Source organism: Macrobrachium nipponense, chromosome 5 (genome assembly GCF_015104395.2).
Source record: "Macrobrachium nipponense isolate FS-2020 chromosome 5, ASM1510439v2, whole genome shotgun sequence".
In the NCBI taxonomy this organism is placed as follows: domain Eukaryota; kingdom Metazoa; phylum Arthropoda; class Malacostraca; order Decapoda; family Palaemonidae; genus Macrobrachium; species Macrobrachium nipponense.
In genome coordinates, this window is record NC_061107.1 from 96,762,693 (window position 1) to 96,775,778 (window position 13,086).

Below are 13,086 nucleotides of genomic sequence, written 5' to 3' on the forward strand. Positions count from 1 at the left end.
AGCATTTCGACTCCTCTCGGGAAATTATCATCTGCAAAGATTCAATATATACGTTTTGTATGTGTAAGGTATTGGTCCAAGGTATATGAATAAGGGTATTTGGTGACAGATTTTCAACCTTAGAATTTTTTACCGGAAATATAAAAAACAAAAAACATGAATTTGTTTCTCTCTCTGTCTCTGTCCCCGTCGTTTTCTGTCGTCCTAGACAAGCGGGTTCTTGAATGAAATTCCTTCCTTAGTCTCGGGGAACATTCGACATTTCTCAGTGTTGGTGTAAATAAGCAAATCGTTCGTTCGTTCGTGAAATTCAAAGTACCCATCTGTATCTTTGTATATCTCCTTCATCCTACAGTGAATGGTAATTACTAATGATATTCCTTAATGTTTGTGTTTTTATTATTGGTTTTGGGGGTTCAATTTCTACTCTAGTTTAAGCAATTTATCTCAGGTAAGACTTAACCGACGACATCTTGTCCAAACATCAGAAGAACGGCGGCGTCTCGGTGAAAACAAACGCCAGGGCGATGTAGTGGTACGTGAGTGAAATACCGATGATTTTAACCTTATTAACGAGTCGCTTGCATCTTCGTAGATTTCGTTTGACGAGAGATTATGTCTGGTTCTCTAATAACAATTAGGTTAGTCTTGGTTCACGCTTAGATCTAAGGCCAATCACGGCTAGTGATGTCATTGATAAATGCTCTTTCTCTCCGCTGTTTGGTCGTCTGTTTCCATCTGGTGTTAGGCATTGCCTTTTATGGCAGGATAAAAAGGGTTCATCCTATTTTGTACGTGTATTAGTTTTTAAACTACAAGGCCTCTCTAATTTTGAGAGTTTGGTCATGGTACGTATTAACTTAGCGTTTGCTCATGGCATGTAAAGTACCGTGTAACGTGTCCCCCTTCGATGTTTCCTGTAATGAGTACGTGGAAAATTCACTGACCACTAGGCATGTCATCACAAATTATGCAAAAGTATCTGTATATTTACTTGATACTATCGCCCAAAACTTGTTTAGGTACTAACTACTTATAGGTTTAGAATTTTCACGGCAGGCCTAAACCTGCTCAACATCGACGTACGGTAGCCAAGAACGTACTACATCCTATTAGTACCTACCTACTACTACGCTACTACCAAAATTATGACCGGTTATTGTCTAGTGTACAACGGCGGGAATAGACTCTGCAGACAAAAAAGAAAAAAAAATCCTGGAGTGCCATTTTCTAATCCTAATCAGAACTAACCTCTTTCTTTCACATCAGAGACAGTGGACTAAGCTTCTGTGCAATGTACCTGAACTACCTACCATTGCAACAGCCAAAACCAGATATGGTGACATTTTAGGTCCTTTTGGTAGAATGCAGAGAGAGGGATCTAAACTTACTATATTTGGGGCAGAGTTGTCCAAAGGGGCAAAGCCCCCAAAGCTACGTCAGGATAGGACGTCTCAATCTAAAGTACATTAGGTAATTCTGGTTAGATGATGTTCCCTCCTAATTCCCTACTGCAGAAATGCCTAGCTATTAGGTCCACAGTAGCCCTGACCCCTCACTCTTTATGAACTCCTTCAGCACAAATTACAACTTGTTGACAATTAGGTACCGCAAAGCCTATAATTTACTCTAAATATAAAATGGGCTATTTTCTAAGTATGATTATTGGAAGTAGATATTATCACCGCATAGTGAAAATAATTTCAGCACTTATTCTCACCGCATGCTTATTTCACCTGTGGCCTACGTTGTTTGCCATTTTCGTGGTGAAAATAAATTCGAAATATGTTTACCTCCTGAAAGTGTTCATTGTATTTATACCTATATGAAAAAAATGTCTATTATTCTCACTGCATGTTTTTTTTTTGCCATTGCAATTTTTAGCAGTGCTTTTATGCTGAAATTTGTAATATAATGTTGAACTATTGTAAGCAGTAAATATTGCTTTTCAAACTTTCCAAATTTTGTTTCCACTGATCTATCATAAACAGTAGGTAGTTACAGTTACTGTAATGCTATTTGTTTTAATATTTGAAATAACTGCTATGCATATTTCATCGTACTGCTTCACACTGGTTGTTTGTATTAATGGCAATTGTAAGGCGAATAGTAGATCAGTTGCGTGGAGAGGATCGAGACGCTGCCTCTAGAGATCTATCAGCATGCTGGCTTTCATACTCACAGAAAGACAGACAGACAGATCTTAGCTGTAGCTTCCAGACTTCTACAACCAATTCATCAAAGATTTTGGAACAATGCCATGAAGGTTATGAGAGACTTAAAGTCTTCAAACACTGCAGTATCAATTAAATTTTTAGAAGTTTGCACCTTTCTTGCTAAAAGCAAAACAGGAAGTGAAAATGGCCACACCTGTTGGCCAGTGGTTGAAAAGAGGGTGCGGTGAGAATAAGTGGCACTGAAATTATTTTTCACTGCGCGGGTTACGATAGCCACTTTGATAATTTATTCAGTGTAGTGTATGAGGATTTGAGGAATTGTCATGCTATTTGGTAAATAACTTTATTATTCTAGCCTGAGATTTAGCCTGTTAACAATCTCTCTCCCCTGGGGTGCTACAAATAGAAAAATGGATTGAACAAACTTAAATGAGTGAAATGTGGGTATGAATCCTAACCCAATTTGCCATGCCCTGCCTAACTGAAAGGATGGACTACGGTAAACAATCGCTTAGCGTACATTGATCCATCAAACAGTCACTTTATTTCAGTATATTTAATTGGTGAAACAACAATACAATTCAATATTTAAGCATACCACTCAAAAGATTGAGGTTTTGTAAACAAAATGAGATATATGAAACTCCCGCACGAAGTAAAATGACCATGCGAAGTCTTCGTAAAATATGTGTTCAAGGCAGTTTTTAAATCCAACATACCGTGGTATCGGGTAGTAGGTCCATCCGCCCCGGTGACGATGTTCCCCAAGTCCATTTGGTCTGTAAAGGGCACATCTACTCGGGAAGTTGATGTGCTTCAGTGCACCCCACAGCCAAATCGTTGCGCCACAACTCTTATGCAAATACTATATAAGTATACTTCGGATCAATGTCTGAACGATTAACTTCAAGCAATTCGAACCAGCCAAATAAGCTTGTCCTTAGGAATCTAGGTGTTGGACTTTGTTAGGGGAATCTCTGAGGAAAACCTGGTGTGGTACGCATGGTAATAGAAAAATAGCATGTAGTTTAAACTTCATTGGTAAACTGTGCTCAAGATGTAGTTAGGGAAGTACTATACTAAGTATAAGTTTTTTGTTTTGTCATTATAAAGTGCATACATATTACTAAAAAAGGATACTATACAGTATGCATAATTGGTTTCTTTCCACATTTTTACTCCTGCTGTATACATATAGCATATTTCACCTGAAAGGATGGTCCACATCCAGGCCCAGGTGGTAAAAAAGAAAACAATTTACCTGTTAGGTACATAATGGGTTTGTATTTGACCATTTTCTATGGTAAAAGTTTTATTCAGATATCTTATATTGTAACAAAAATCAGCATTCAGTTTAATGAAACTTCTGTGTAAATATAGTTTTGTTCATGAAACTTACTTGGCAGATATATATATAAATAAAGTATTCTCCGAAGTCCGACAGAATTTCAAAACTCGCGGCACACGCAGTGGGCGCCAGGTGGTAGTACCCATTCCCGCCGCTGGGGAGGCGATATTAGGAACCATTCCCATTTTCTATTCATATTTTTTCTGTCGCCGGTCGGTAAACACCTGTTTACAGACCTCCGCCCAGGATTTTTGGATTTTGACTCGTTATAAGTATCTGGATTGACTTTTGGTTTTGACTCTGGATTGTTGGATTGGCATACGCGATAGTGGACTGTTTTGGATTTTGGATTGGCTTTTCTATGAACGTGATGTCGGGATCAAGTTCAGTGAGCTTCAGGGTGTGTGTGTGTGAGAAGTGATTGCAAGGTGAGGCTACCAAAATCATCGGTAGACCCCCACACAGTATGTATGGGGTGTAGGGGGCATGTTTGTTTGCTGGTTGATCATTGCATTGAATGCAAAAGTTTGACTGAGGATGAATGGAAGGTGTATGAATCCTATCGCGTAAGTTGGAGCGCGATAGGATCAGGAGGTCTTCCTCCAAGAGCGGTTCTACGAAAGGTAAGGGAAGTAACATTTCTCCTATTTTAACACCAGTAGAATTTGCTTCACCTAATCCTGTGTTGTTGCCTGAGGGCCCTAGTTCTGTGTCTGGAGAAGGTAATGCCCTTTCTCTGATTCTAGAGTCATTACGCACTCTAGAGTCCAAAGTGTTGGCACCCTTGAAAACGGCTCGAGTAAAGTGTGTGATCGTGCCCCTAGTGTTGTGGAGGGGGCGTCAGATCGGCGGCCATAATGCCTCTAGGTCTAGACCTCTGTCGGACTCCCAGAACTCAGGGAGTGGGCATGTCGAAACCGCCGCAAGAGGGTTACGGGGGCTCCCCACCGATCTGGCGTCCCTTCGGCAGGACCATGTTGCTACTTCCCAGGCTGCCAAGGAGCGTGCTCAGGCTCGCATCCTTAAGGACTGTTTTTCGTCCTCCGAGGCGCCCTCCCGCGCAAGGGGGTGGAGCGCTCGGAGTGACTCGCGTCCGTTGAAAAGGACTGTTCCTAGGGAGGACGCTTTACTCCCCTCTCTCCGCTCTCGTTGCGGTCTTCGCCTGCGTTGTATGACGCGTTTCCTCCACAGAAGAGAGGTAGGACGTCGTCCGAGGATGACGCTGAGAAGCGCTTCTCTCGCGCCTCGGAGAGGCAGGTTGCTCTACCTTTGAGAAGGAAGGAGGGCGTCCCCCCGCCCCTCGTCTTCTCGCAGGCGCAGCCCTTCACCTCCTCTCGGTTCTTCACCTACGAAGAGTATTCTTGCGTCGCTTCAAGACCAATTGTCGGCCTTAATGGCTCGGAAGACTCGCCCCGCACAGCAGTTTGAGCCTAAACGAAGGAAGGACGTCTACTGCCTGTCAAGAGGACGAGGCAGTCTCCTTCTCTTCCGTCTCCTCGTTCGTCTCTGTCTCCGCCCGCACGTCAGGACGCCTTGAGGACGCTTTGGAGGACGCTTTTGAAGACGCTCGGCAGGACGCTTTTGAAGACGCTCGTCGGGATGTTTTTGCTTGACGCTTTTGCCTGTGGAGAAGGCTTTCGAGAGCGCTCAGAGGACGCTTTGAAAAGCGAAAGCTGGACGCTTGAGCGTGAAACGTAAGGACGCTCCCTCGAGAAAGACTAAGATAACCTCTCTTGACGCGCAGCGCGGTCAGGACGCTCTTCGTGGTCGAGCTCTAAAGATCGACAGAAGGTCGGTCGCTTTGAAGAGGCTGATCTTAGTCCCATCCTCGAAAGCCTTTGTTGAAGGCTAGACCCGTTGGGCGCACGCCCTCTCCAGAGGTTCAATCTCCTCTGCCTCTTCGGGAGGAAGGAGAGCTTAGTAGTCCGGCGGACTCAGTGGAGGAAGAACAGCCGTCAGTTTCGTCGGTTTCCGACTACAAGGTGCTGGTTCGTCTTTTACGTTCTTTGTTTGGTGAGAAGTTCCAGCCTGCAGCTCGTAAGTCTCCTCCCTCTCAGTTTTCGTCTTCGAAGTCGGGCAAGGTTTCGGAAGTGGTGGAGATGAAGACTTCCTTGTCCACTAAGAGAGCATTCAAGAAATTGCAGGATTGGATGGAACGTCGGAAGGATCAGGGCAAGTCGACTTTCGCCCTTCCTCCTTCAAGACTCAGTGGGAAAGGCGGCATTTTGGTATGAGACCAAAGCTGAAGTAGGAGTTAAGATCCCGTCTTCTTCCCAAGGGGACTTTGCTAGTCTGGTAGACGCCCAGAAGAGATCCCTTTTATCGTCCGCTAAGATTTCATGGACACCAACGGAGATCGACCATCACATGAAAGGTCTGTTAAAGACACTGGAAGTCTTTAACTTCCTAGAACTGGTGCCTAGGAGTCCTGGATCTTCATCTAGGAGTCCTGATTCTTTGAGTCTGGGGGAGCTGTCCAATGTGTTGTCATGCATGGACAAGGCCGTCAGGGATGGTTCGGAAGAGTTAGTGTCTCATTTCGGGCACTGCTTTCCTCAAAGAAGAGAGCGCTTTTCTGCATTTTACAGCGAGGTCTGTTTCTGCATCGCAGAAAGCAGAGCTTCTCTTTGCACCTCTTTCGAGCCATCTCTTCCCCCAGGCTATGGTAAGGGACCTGGCAGTGAGCCTACAAGAGAAGGCTACCCAGGATCTCTTGGCCCAGTCTTCAAGACGTCCCGCAGTCCCTACCACGTCATCGTCTGGACGACCTCCTAGGAAGGTTAAACCCTTTCGTAGCGCTCCTCCCTCGAGAGCTGCTCCTCGAGGGAGAGGACTTGCAAGAGGAAGAGGTTCCTTCAAACCTAAATCCTCTAAGTGAGAAGAAATCCTTCAGATGCCTGTCGGAGCCAGGCTAAAGTTCTTTCTTTGCGGGTGCGTGGAGAGAGAGGAGATACAGATGCGTGGTCCCTCAGATAGTGGAACAGGGGTACAAGATCCCCTTTGTGGACCTCCTCTTTCTACGACTCCCAGAGATCTTTCCCCGTCGTATCAAGGGGAGAAACATCAGGTTCTTTTAGATCTTTTGGATCAAATGATCATGAAAAGAGCGTGGAGCAGGTCTTAGACCTGGGGTCACCAGATACTACAACAAACTTTTCCTGGTACCAAAGCAGTCGTTGGGGGTGGCGTCCAGTCTTGGACGTAAGCAGCCTGAATCTTTTCGTAGAAAAGAAAAAATTCAAGATGGAAACACCTCAGTCGGTTCTAGGAGCCTTAAGACCGGGCGACTGGATGGTGTCCTTGGACCTACAGGACGCATACTTTCACGTGCCTATCCACCCTCTTTTCAGGAAAGTTTCTGAGGTTTATGCTAAGGGACAAAGTTTGGCAATTCCGAGCCCTTTGTTTCGGTTTAAGCACGGCTCCGATGGTATTTACCATGCTCATGAAAAACGCAGCGAGATGGTTACATTCTGCAGGAATAAGAGTGTCCCTGTATCTCGACGATTGGCTGATCAGAGCATCGTCAGAAGAAAGGTGTCTGAAGGACCTTCACTTCACTTTGGCCTTGGCGAAGTCCCTGGGACTTCTGGTCAACCTCGAAGTCGCATCTGACCCAACACAGTCCATCGTGTATCTGGGGATTCAGATGGATTCAGTGGCTTTTCGAGCGTTTCCGTCCCAGGAACGACAGCTGCAAGGCTTAGAGAGAGTTTCGGCCTTCCTGGGGAAGGAAGCTTGCTCGGCGAGGGAATGGATGAGTCTGCTGGGAACCATTTCCTCGCTGGAAAAGTTTGTTTCCCTGGGAAGACTACACCTCAGACCTCTCCAGTTTTTCTTAGCAGACGAATGGAGAGTCAGAGAGGATCTTGAATGCGACCCTTTTCATCACCAAATCGGTGAAGAACCAATCTAAGATGGTGGTTAGATCCTCGGAAGTTTCGAGCCCAGACCTAGTGTTGTTTTCCGACGCCTCGGTGTCGGGATGGGGAGCAACACTGGGAGGGGAGGAAGAATGTCAGGCACCTGGAGGGGGGAACAGGTGTCCTGGCACATCAATGTAAAGGAACTAGCGGCGGTTTTCTGGCGCTACAGTTCTTCCAACAAAAGGTTGCAGAGAAAGTAGTCCAAGTCAACTCGGACAACACCACACCGCCCTTGCGTACCTAAAGAAGCAGGGAGGTACACACTCCCCTCCTCTTTTTTATTTAGCGAGGGAGATTCTGCTGTGGGCAGATGCGAGACGGATAAGGATCCTGACGAGATTTATCGCAGGAGTCCAAGACGTCAGAGCAGACCTTCTCAGCCGACAAGATCAGATCCTGCCGACGGAATGGACGTTGCACCAGGACGTCTGTCGAGAGCTCTGGAGACTGTGGGGGTGTCCCGTTAGTCGACCTATTTGCGACGTCGAGAACAAAGAGGTTGCCTCTTTATTGCTCCCCTGTGCTGGATCCGGGAGCAGTCGCGATAGACGCTCTGCTCTGGGACTGGACGAACCTGGACTTGTATGCTTCCCGCCATTCAAGATCATGGGGGAAGTAGTAAGGAAGTTCGCGGCATCGGAGGGGACGAGGTTGACCCTGATCGCCCGATGTGGCCCCGCGAAAGAATGGTTCACGGAGGTAATGTCATTCATCATAGACTTTCCGAGGACATTGCCCTGGAGGAAAGATCTACTCAGACAGCCCCACTTCGCAAGATATCACCGAAACCTCTCCGCTCTGGGTCTGACTGCGTTCAGATTATCGAAAAGCTGGCCAGAAGCGAGAGGTTTTTCTAAAGCAGCTGCAAAGGCGATCGCCAATGCTAGGAGAACGTCCTCGAGAGCTGTTTACCAGTCGAAGTGGGCTTCCTTCAGGGCATGGTGTAGAAAGGAGGGAATTTCCTCTTCCACTACCTCTGTGAGATTTTTTTTAGAAATGTACAGAAGCTGGCTGTCCCGACCATCAAGGGATATAAGAGTATGCTGTCGGCAGTCTTCCGACACAGAGGACTAGACCTGTCTGATAACAGGGATCTTCACGATCTCCTGAGATCATTTGAGACATCCAAGATACCTCAGGCGAGGCCTCCTTCTTGGAACTTGGATTTAGTCCTTAGACTGTTAATGTCGAGTCCTTTCGAACCTCTACATGAAGCGTCTCTTAGGAACTTAACTAAGAAGGCTCTTTTCCTAACTGCTCTGGCGACGGCGAAGAGAGTTAGCGAAATTCAGGCCATTTGTAAGAGAGTGGGCTTCAAAGGGGACAATGCTGTCTGCTCTTTGAGTCCCACTTTCTTAGCAAAGAATGAAAAACCCGTCGAACCCTTGGCCAAGGAGCTTTGAATCAAGGGTATGACAAGCCTTGTGGGCCAAGAACCTGAGAGAGTCCTGTGCCCTGTCAGGGCTCTAAAGTTTTATGTCCACAAGACTAAAGAAGTACGAGGTCCCTCAGATAATCTCTGGTGTTCGGTTAAACGACCCGATATACCATTATCCAAGAACGCTTTGGCGTTCTTTCTGAGGGACGTCATTAAAGAGGCTCATTCGTCTTCCACACAGATTGATTTGAGCCTCTTGCGAGTGAAAGCTCACGAGGTCAGAGCTGTCGCAACCTCGCTTGCCTTCCAAAGGAACATGTCGATCAAGGACATCCTTGACGCCACCTTTTGGAGGAGCAATTCAGTATTCGCCTCACACTACTTGAGAGATGTGAGAACGATATACGAGGACTGTTGTTCTCTTGGGCCATACTTTCTGCAGACACAGTCTTGGGGGCTGAAGTTAGCTCTCTCCCTATCCCTTAGTTAGGTTTAGGTTAGTTTTTAGTAGTTGTGTTTTTGGTTGTGGTGAGGCTTTGGTGAAGACCTCCCATCTCTTAGCTTAGTGTTCAGGGGTCCTGGATAGTTGGTCAGGTGGTGGTCAGTTGCTTCGTTGCCCTCATTTGTATGGCTCTATGCTCTTGTCACATTGAGGTCACTCCCCCGTTGACAGAGCATCCAGAGCGCACCAGCACTACAGGTCTCCACCTGGCTGGCAACTCTGACTAAGCACAAGCAGGCTGTTGTGAAAGAAATCACAGAGTCTACTTTGCTAACAGGTGAGGAACTAAGGTGTATATCATCTACTTATTTAAGTTTCCTACAAATCCTATTCTGTCTCTTCCCACCATCCTAAGGTGGGATTCAGCTATATATATATCTGCCAAGTAAGTTTCATGAACAAATGTTATTGTTATAATACAATTAAGTTTGTTCATACTTACCTGGCAGATATATATAATTAAGTGCCCACCCACCTCCCCTCGGAGACAGTGGCACTGATAAAATATGAATAGAAAATGGGAATGGTTCCTGATATCCGCCTCCAGCGGCGGGAATGGGTACTACCACCTGGCCGCCCACTGCGTGTGCCGCGAGTTTTGAAATTCTGTCGACTTCGGAGAATACAGCTATATATATATCTGCCAGGTAAGTATGAACAAAACTTAATTGTATTATAACAATAACATGTTCATGTAGGCCAGCATCTTTTATCCTGTAATTGTTAAACTGATTAACATTAGATGAATATGGTAAGTGAAATTTAGGATTCAAGCCAGTGAGAGTGGCCTTACCCACTTAATGTGGATCTACAGTATTCTTTTCACACAATTATCTTTTTTGTAAAATCAAATTTGCTGGTACCATGTGAATAGTATTTGCATTTTCTAAGCCCAAAATTCATTTAAAAGAATTCATTTATAGAATAATGTCCATTGGAAACTATTTGTTCCGATACGTAATACAAACCATCGGTCCTTTAACAATAGGAAGTACTAGCGGCAGCTGGAGGCAGCTGGAACGGTCGTAAGCTTCGAACAAGGGGAGAACGGTAGTTTAACTGCTTGTCCGACGGCGCGCGACTGGGAGGTAAACAAATCACTTTTGCTTTCGAGGCCGGGTGTGAAGGACGTGTTCGTCATCGCTCTCTGCCCGCTTCATCGTCGTATGCTTTGTTTATATTGTGTTTTCTACTAATGGTTTGTTTGACTTGAAAATGAAACTGTAAGTACACTGTTTTCATTTTCATTACTTAATTATGAACCAACATGGAGTTATCGCCGTAGATGCGGCGAGTGTTTTCTACTAATGGTTTGTTTGACTTGAAAATGAAACTGTAAGTACACTGTTTTCATTTTCATTACTTAATTATGAACCAACATGGAGTTATCGCCGTAGATGCGGCGATTTCCTCTCTTTTCATGAATTGAACCCTTGAATTATGTCTCGGTGCCGAGGGCGGGCGCGCTCGCGCCGAGTCATGTATTTTGGGCGAAAGTGTGTAATTGAAAAATGTAAGTACTCTTTTCATTATATTTTTTGCCCTGTGCGTTCGTTACCGAGAGAGTGATTGCGCTCGGCACGAGCCTTTTAATTTGTATAATAGATGCAATGAAAGTGGATTCGCATTGCAATATTCTTTTTCATTTTCATTTATTTATTTGCATGTGAAATTTTAATTTGGATCAATTTTCGTTCTTACCCGGGAATTGATCCTTACGATTTTTTTTTTTTTTTATGTGAAAATGAAATCGCAAGTGCAGTATTCTGTTTCATTTTCATATATATTTTATGATAGCATTATATTATTGGATCAGTTTCCAGTTCGTTTTACCCGGGAATTGATCTTTTCCCCTTTAAGTTCTATGAAGTGAATCGCAACAAGGGCAGTATTCTGTTTCATTTTCATATTACTTTTCACTGCTGTGCGGGGTGGGGGTGGGGGAAGCGAAGATCTGCCAGGAAGTCGTCGGAAAGCTCTCCCGCGACTCCCTTGGTATCCGATTCTTCGTCTCCTTCCTGCCCCCCGCTCAGCTTCTTCGTTGTATTTTGGTATTGGGGGTCTTCCTTGCGTTCGGGGTGGGGCATGTCTTCCCCCCGTGCGTGAGGGAACCCCTCTTACTAATCTATCTATGTTACCAGCAGGTGCTACATCCGTGGGAGACGACCTTGGACAGGTATGGACCACCGCGGAGGCAGGGCGTGCCTAGCATCCACTGGGCTGCTGCAGCGTCTAGCGAGGTCTGGGGCGGTCTCCACTACTACCACGGCCGCTTATGCTGCTCCCCCCCCCCTCCTGGTCTACACTCCCCATGCTGTGTCGATGACGCCATCTGCCGCTACTAGGGCCGCAGCCGTACTGAGGTGGGGTTGCCGCCGCCGCCTGTTTTCTTCGTGTTGCCTGCCCAGACTTCCGCTGTTCCAGCAGCTCGCGCCCCTGGACCGGCCGCCAGGACCCAGGTTCCGCTGACTGCCGATGATTCTACGAGGCGATCGCTGGGCCTGCCGTACCTGCCGCTGATGTGATTCCCACTGTTGGCTTGGCTGTCCCTTCTGGGTCTACCTGCTGCGCTGTCCTGCCGCTCCTGAGCTGGTTGCTGTTCCTGTCGCTCCTGGTTCCTGTGCCTGTCCATGCTGGTCCTGCCCACGTGTCTTCCCCAGTCCCAGGTCCTTCTGGACAGGTGCAGTCGGGCCGTGTTGCTTCGGCAATAGCCCCGGCTCCGGCCTGGATGGAGGACCTGACGACTGTCCTGAGTGAGCTGACGAGGAGAGAGAAGAGGAAGCTGTCATCTTCGTCTTCATCGTCTGCTGCTGCCTCTTCCCCTTCGACTTCTAAGGCCCATAAGCCGAAGAAGAAGAAGGCTGCCTTCCCCCCTAAGAAGTCTCCTTCGGGAACTTCTAAGGGCCCGTCCCACCCCGTGGGACGGGGGGGTCCTTCTGCTGGTCCTCCTGCTCCTTCGGGAGCGGGGCCCGTCTCCCCTTCCGTAAGGAAGAGATAGACGGGGACCAGAGGAGTATCGGCTAGCTCTGGTACTTCCTCGCCTGGTGCTAGGGCGATGCCGCTACGCCAGGTTCCGGCTCGGTCTCTCGTTCGCGAGAGATCCCGAGTGTACGTTCTCCCTCGGGAGACCGTGCAGCCAAGTTTCGGCGCCAGAGTTCGCTCGGCGCCAAGACGCGGCACGGAGCAGAAGGCTGGTGAGAGACGCTCAGGTGACTCTTGCCAGGCCAGCGGCCGCTCTTGCAGCGACCAGCTGGTCAACCCGGGTTTTTCCCCCCCTAAGAAGCTCCTTCGGGACCTTCTAAGCCAGGGCCCGTTCTCGCTCCGGCGATTCGGGGAGCTCTTCTGCTGGTCCTCCTGCTCCCTCGGGAACAGGGCCCGTCTTTTCTTCTACCAAGGAGAAGAAGACGGGGACCAGAGGAGTACCAGCTTCGGCTGGCACTTCCTCGCCTGGTTCTAGCGGTTCTTCTGCCGATAAACCAGGATCCGCCTCGGCTTCTCGTTAGCGAGAAGTACCGAGTGGACGGTCCTCCCCCGCGAGACCGTCCAGCCAAAGTCTTGACACCCGTAGCTCGCTCGCCGCCAAGACCGAAGCGCGGAGCAGAAGACTGGCGAGTGTCGTGCAGACGACTCTCGCCAGGCCAGTGGACGCTCTCGCAGCGACCAGCTGGCTGCTCGGGTTGACGTGACGGTCGCTGACCAGCCACGGGTTGAGGCGATGGCGAGAAGGGGTCCCCGCGGCCGTCGGTACCAGCGGC

General features: G+C 47.5%; 1 protein-coding gene across 1 annotated transcript in view; it reads left to right on the forward strand.

Moving 5' to 3' along the window:
• Positions 1 to 475: 475 nt before the first annotated feature.
• The window catches only part of LOC135215536 (uncharacterized), a 116,681-nt gene continuing 104,070 nt past the window's right edge, over positions 476 to 13,086 (forward strand). Inside the window, exon 1 of the mRNA XM_064250368.1 lies at positions 476 to 535. The gene's annotated coding sequence lies outside the window, so the exon portion shown is untranslated. The remainder of the gene's footprint in view (positions 536 to 13,086) is intronic.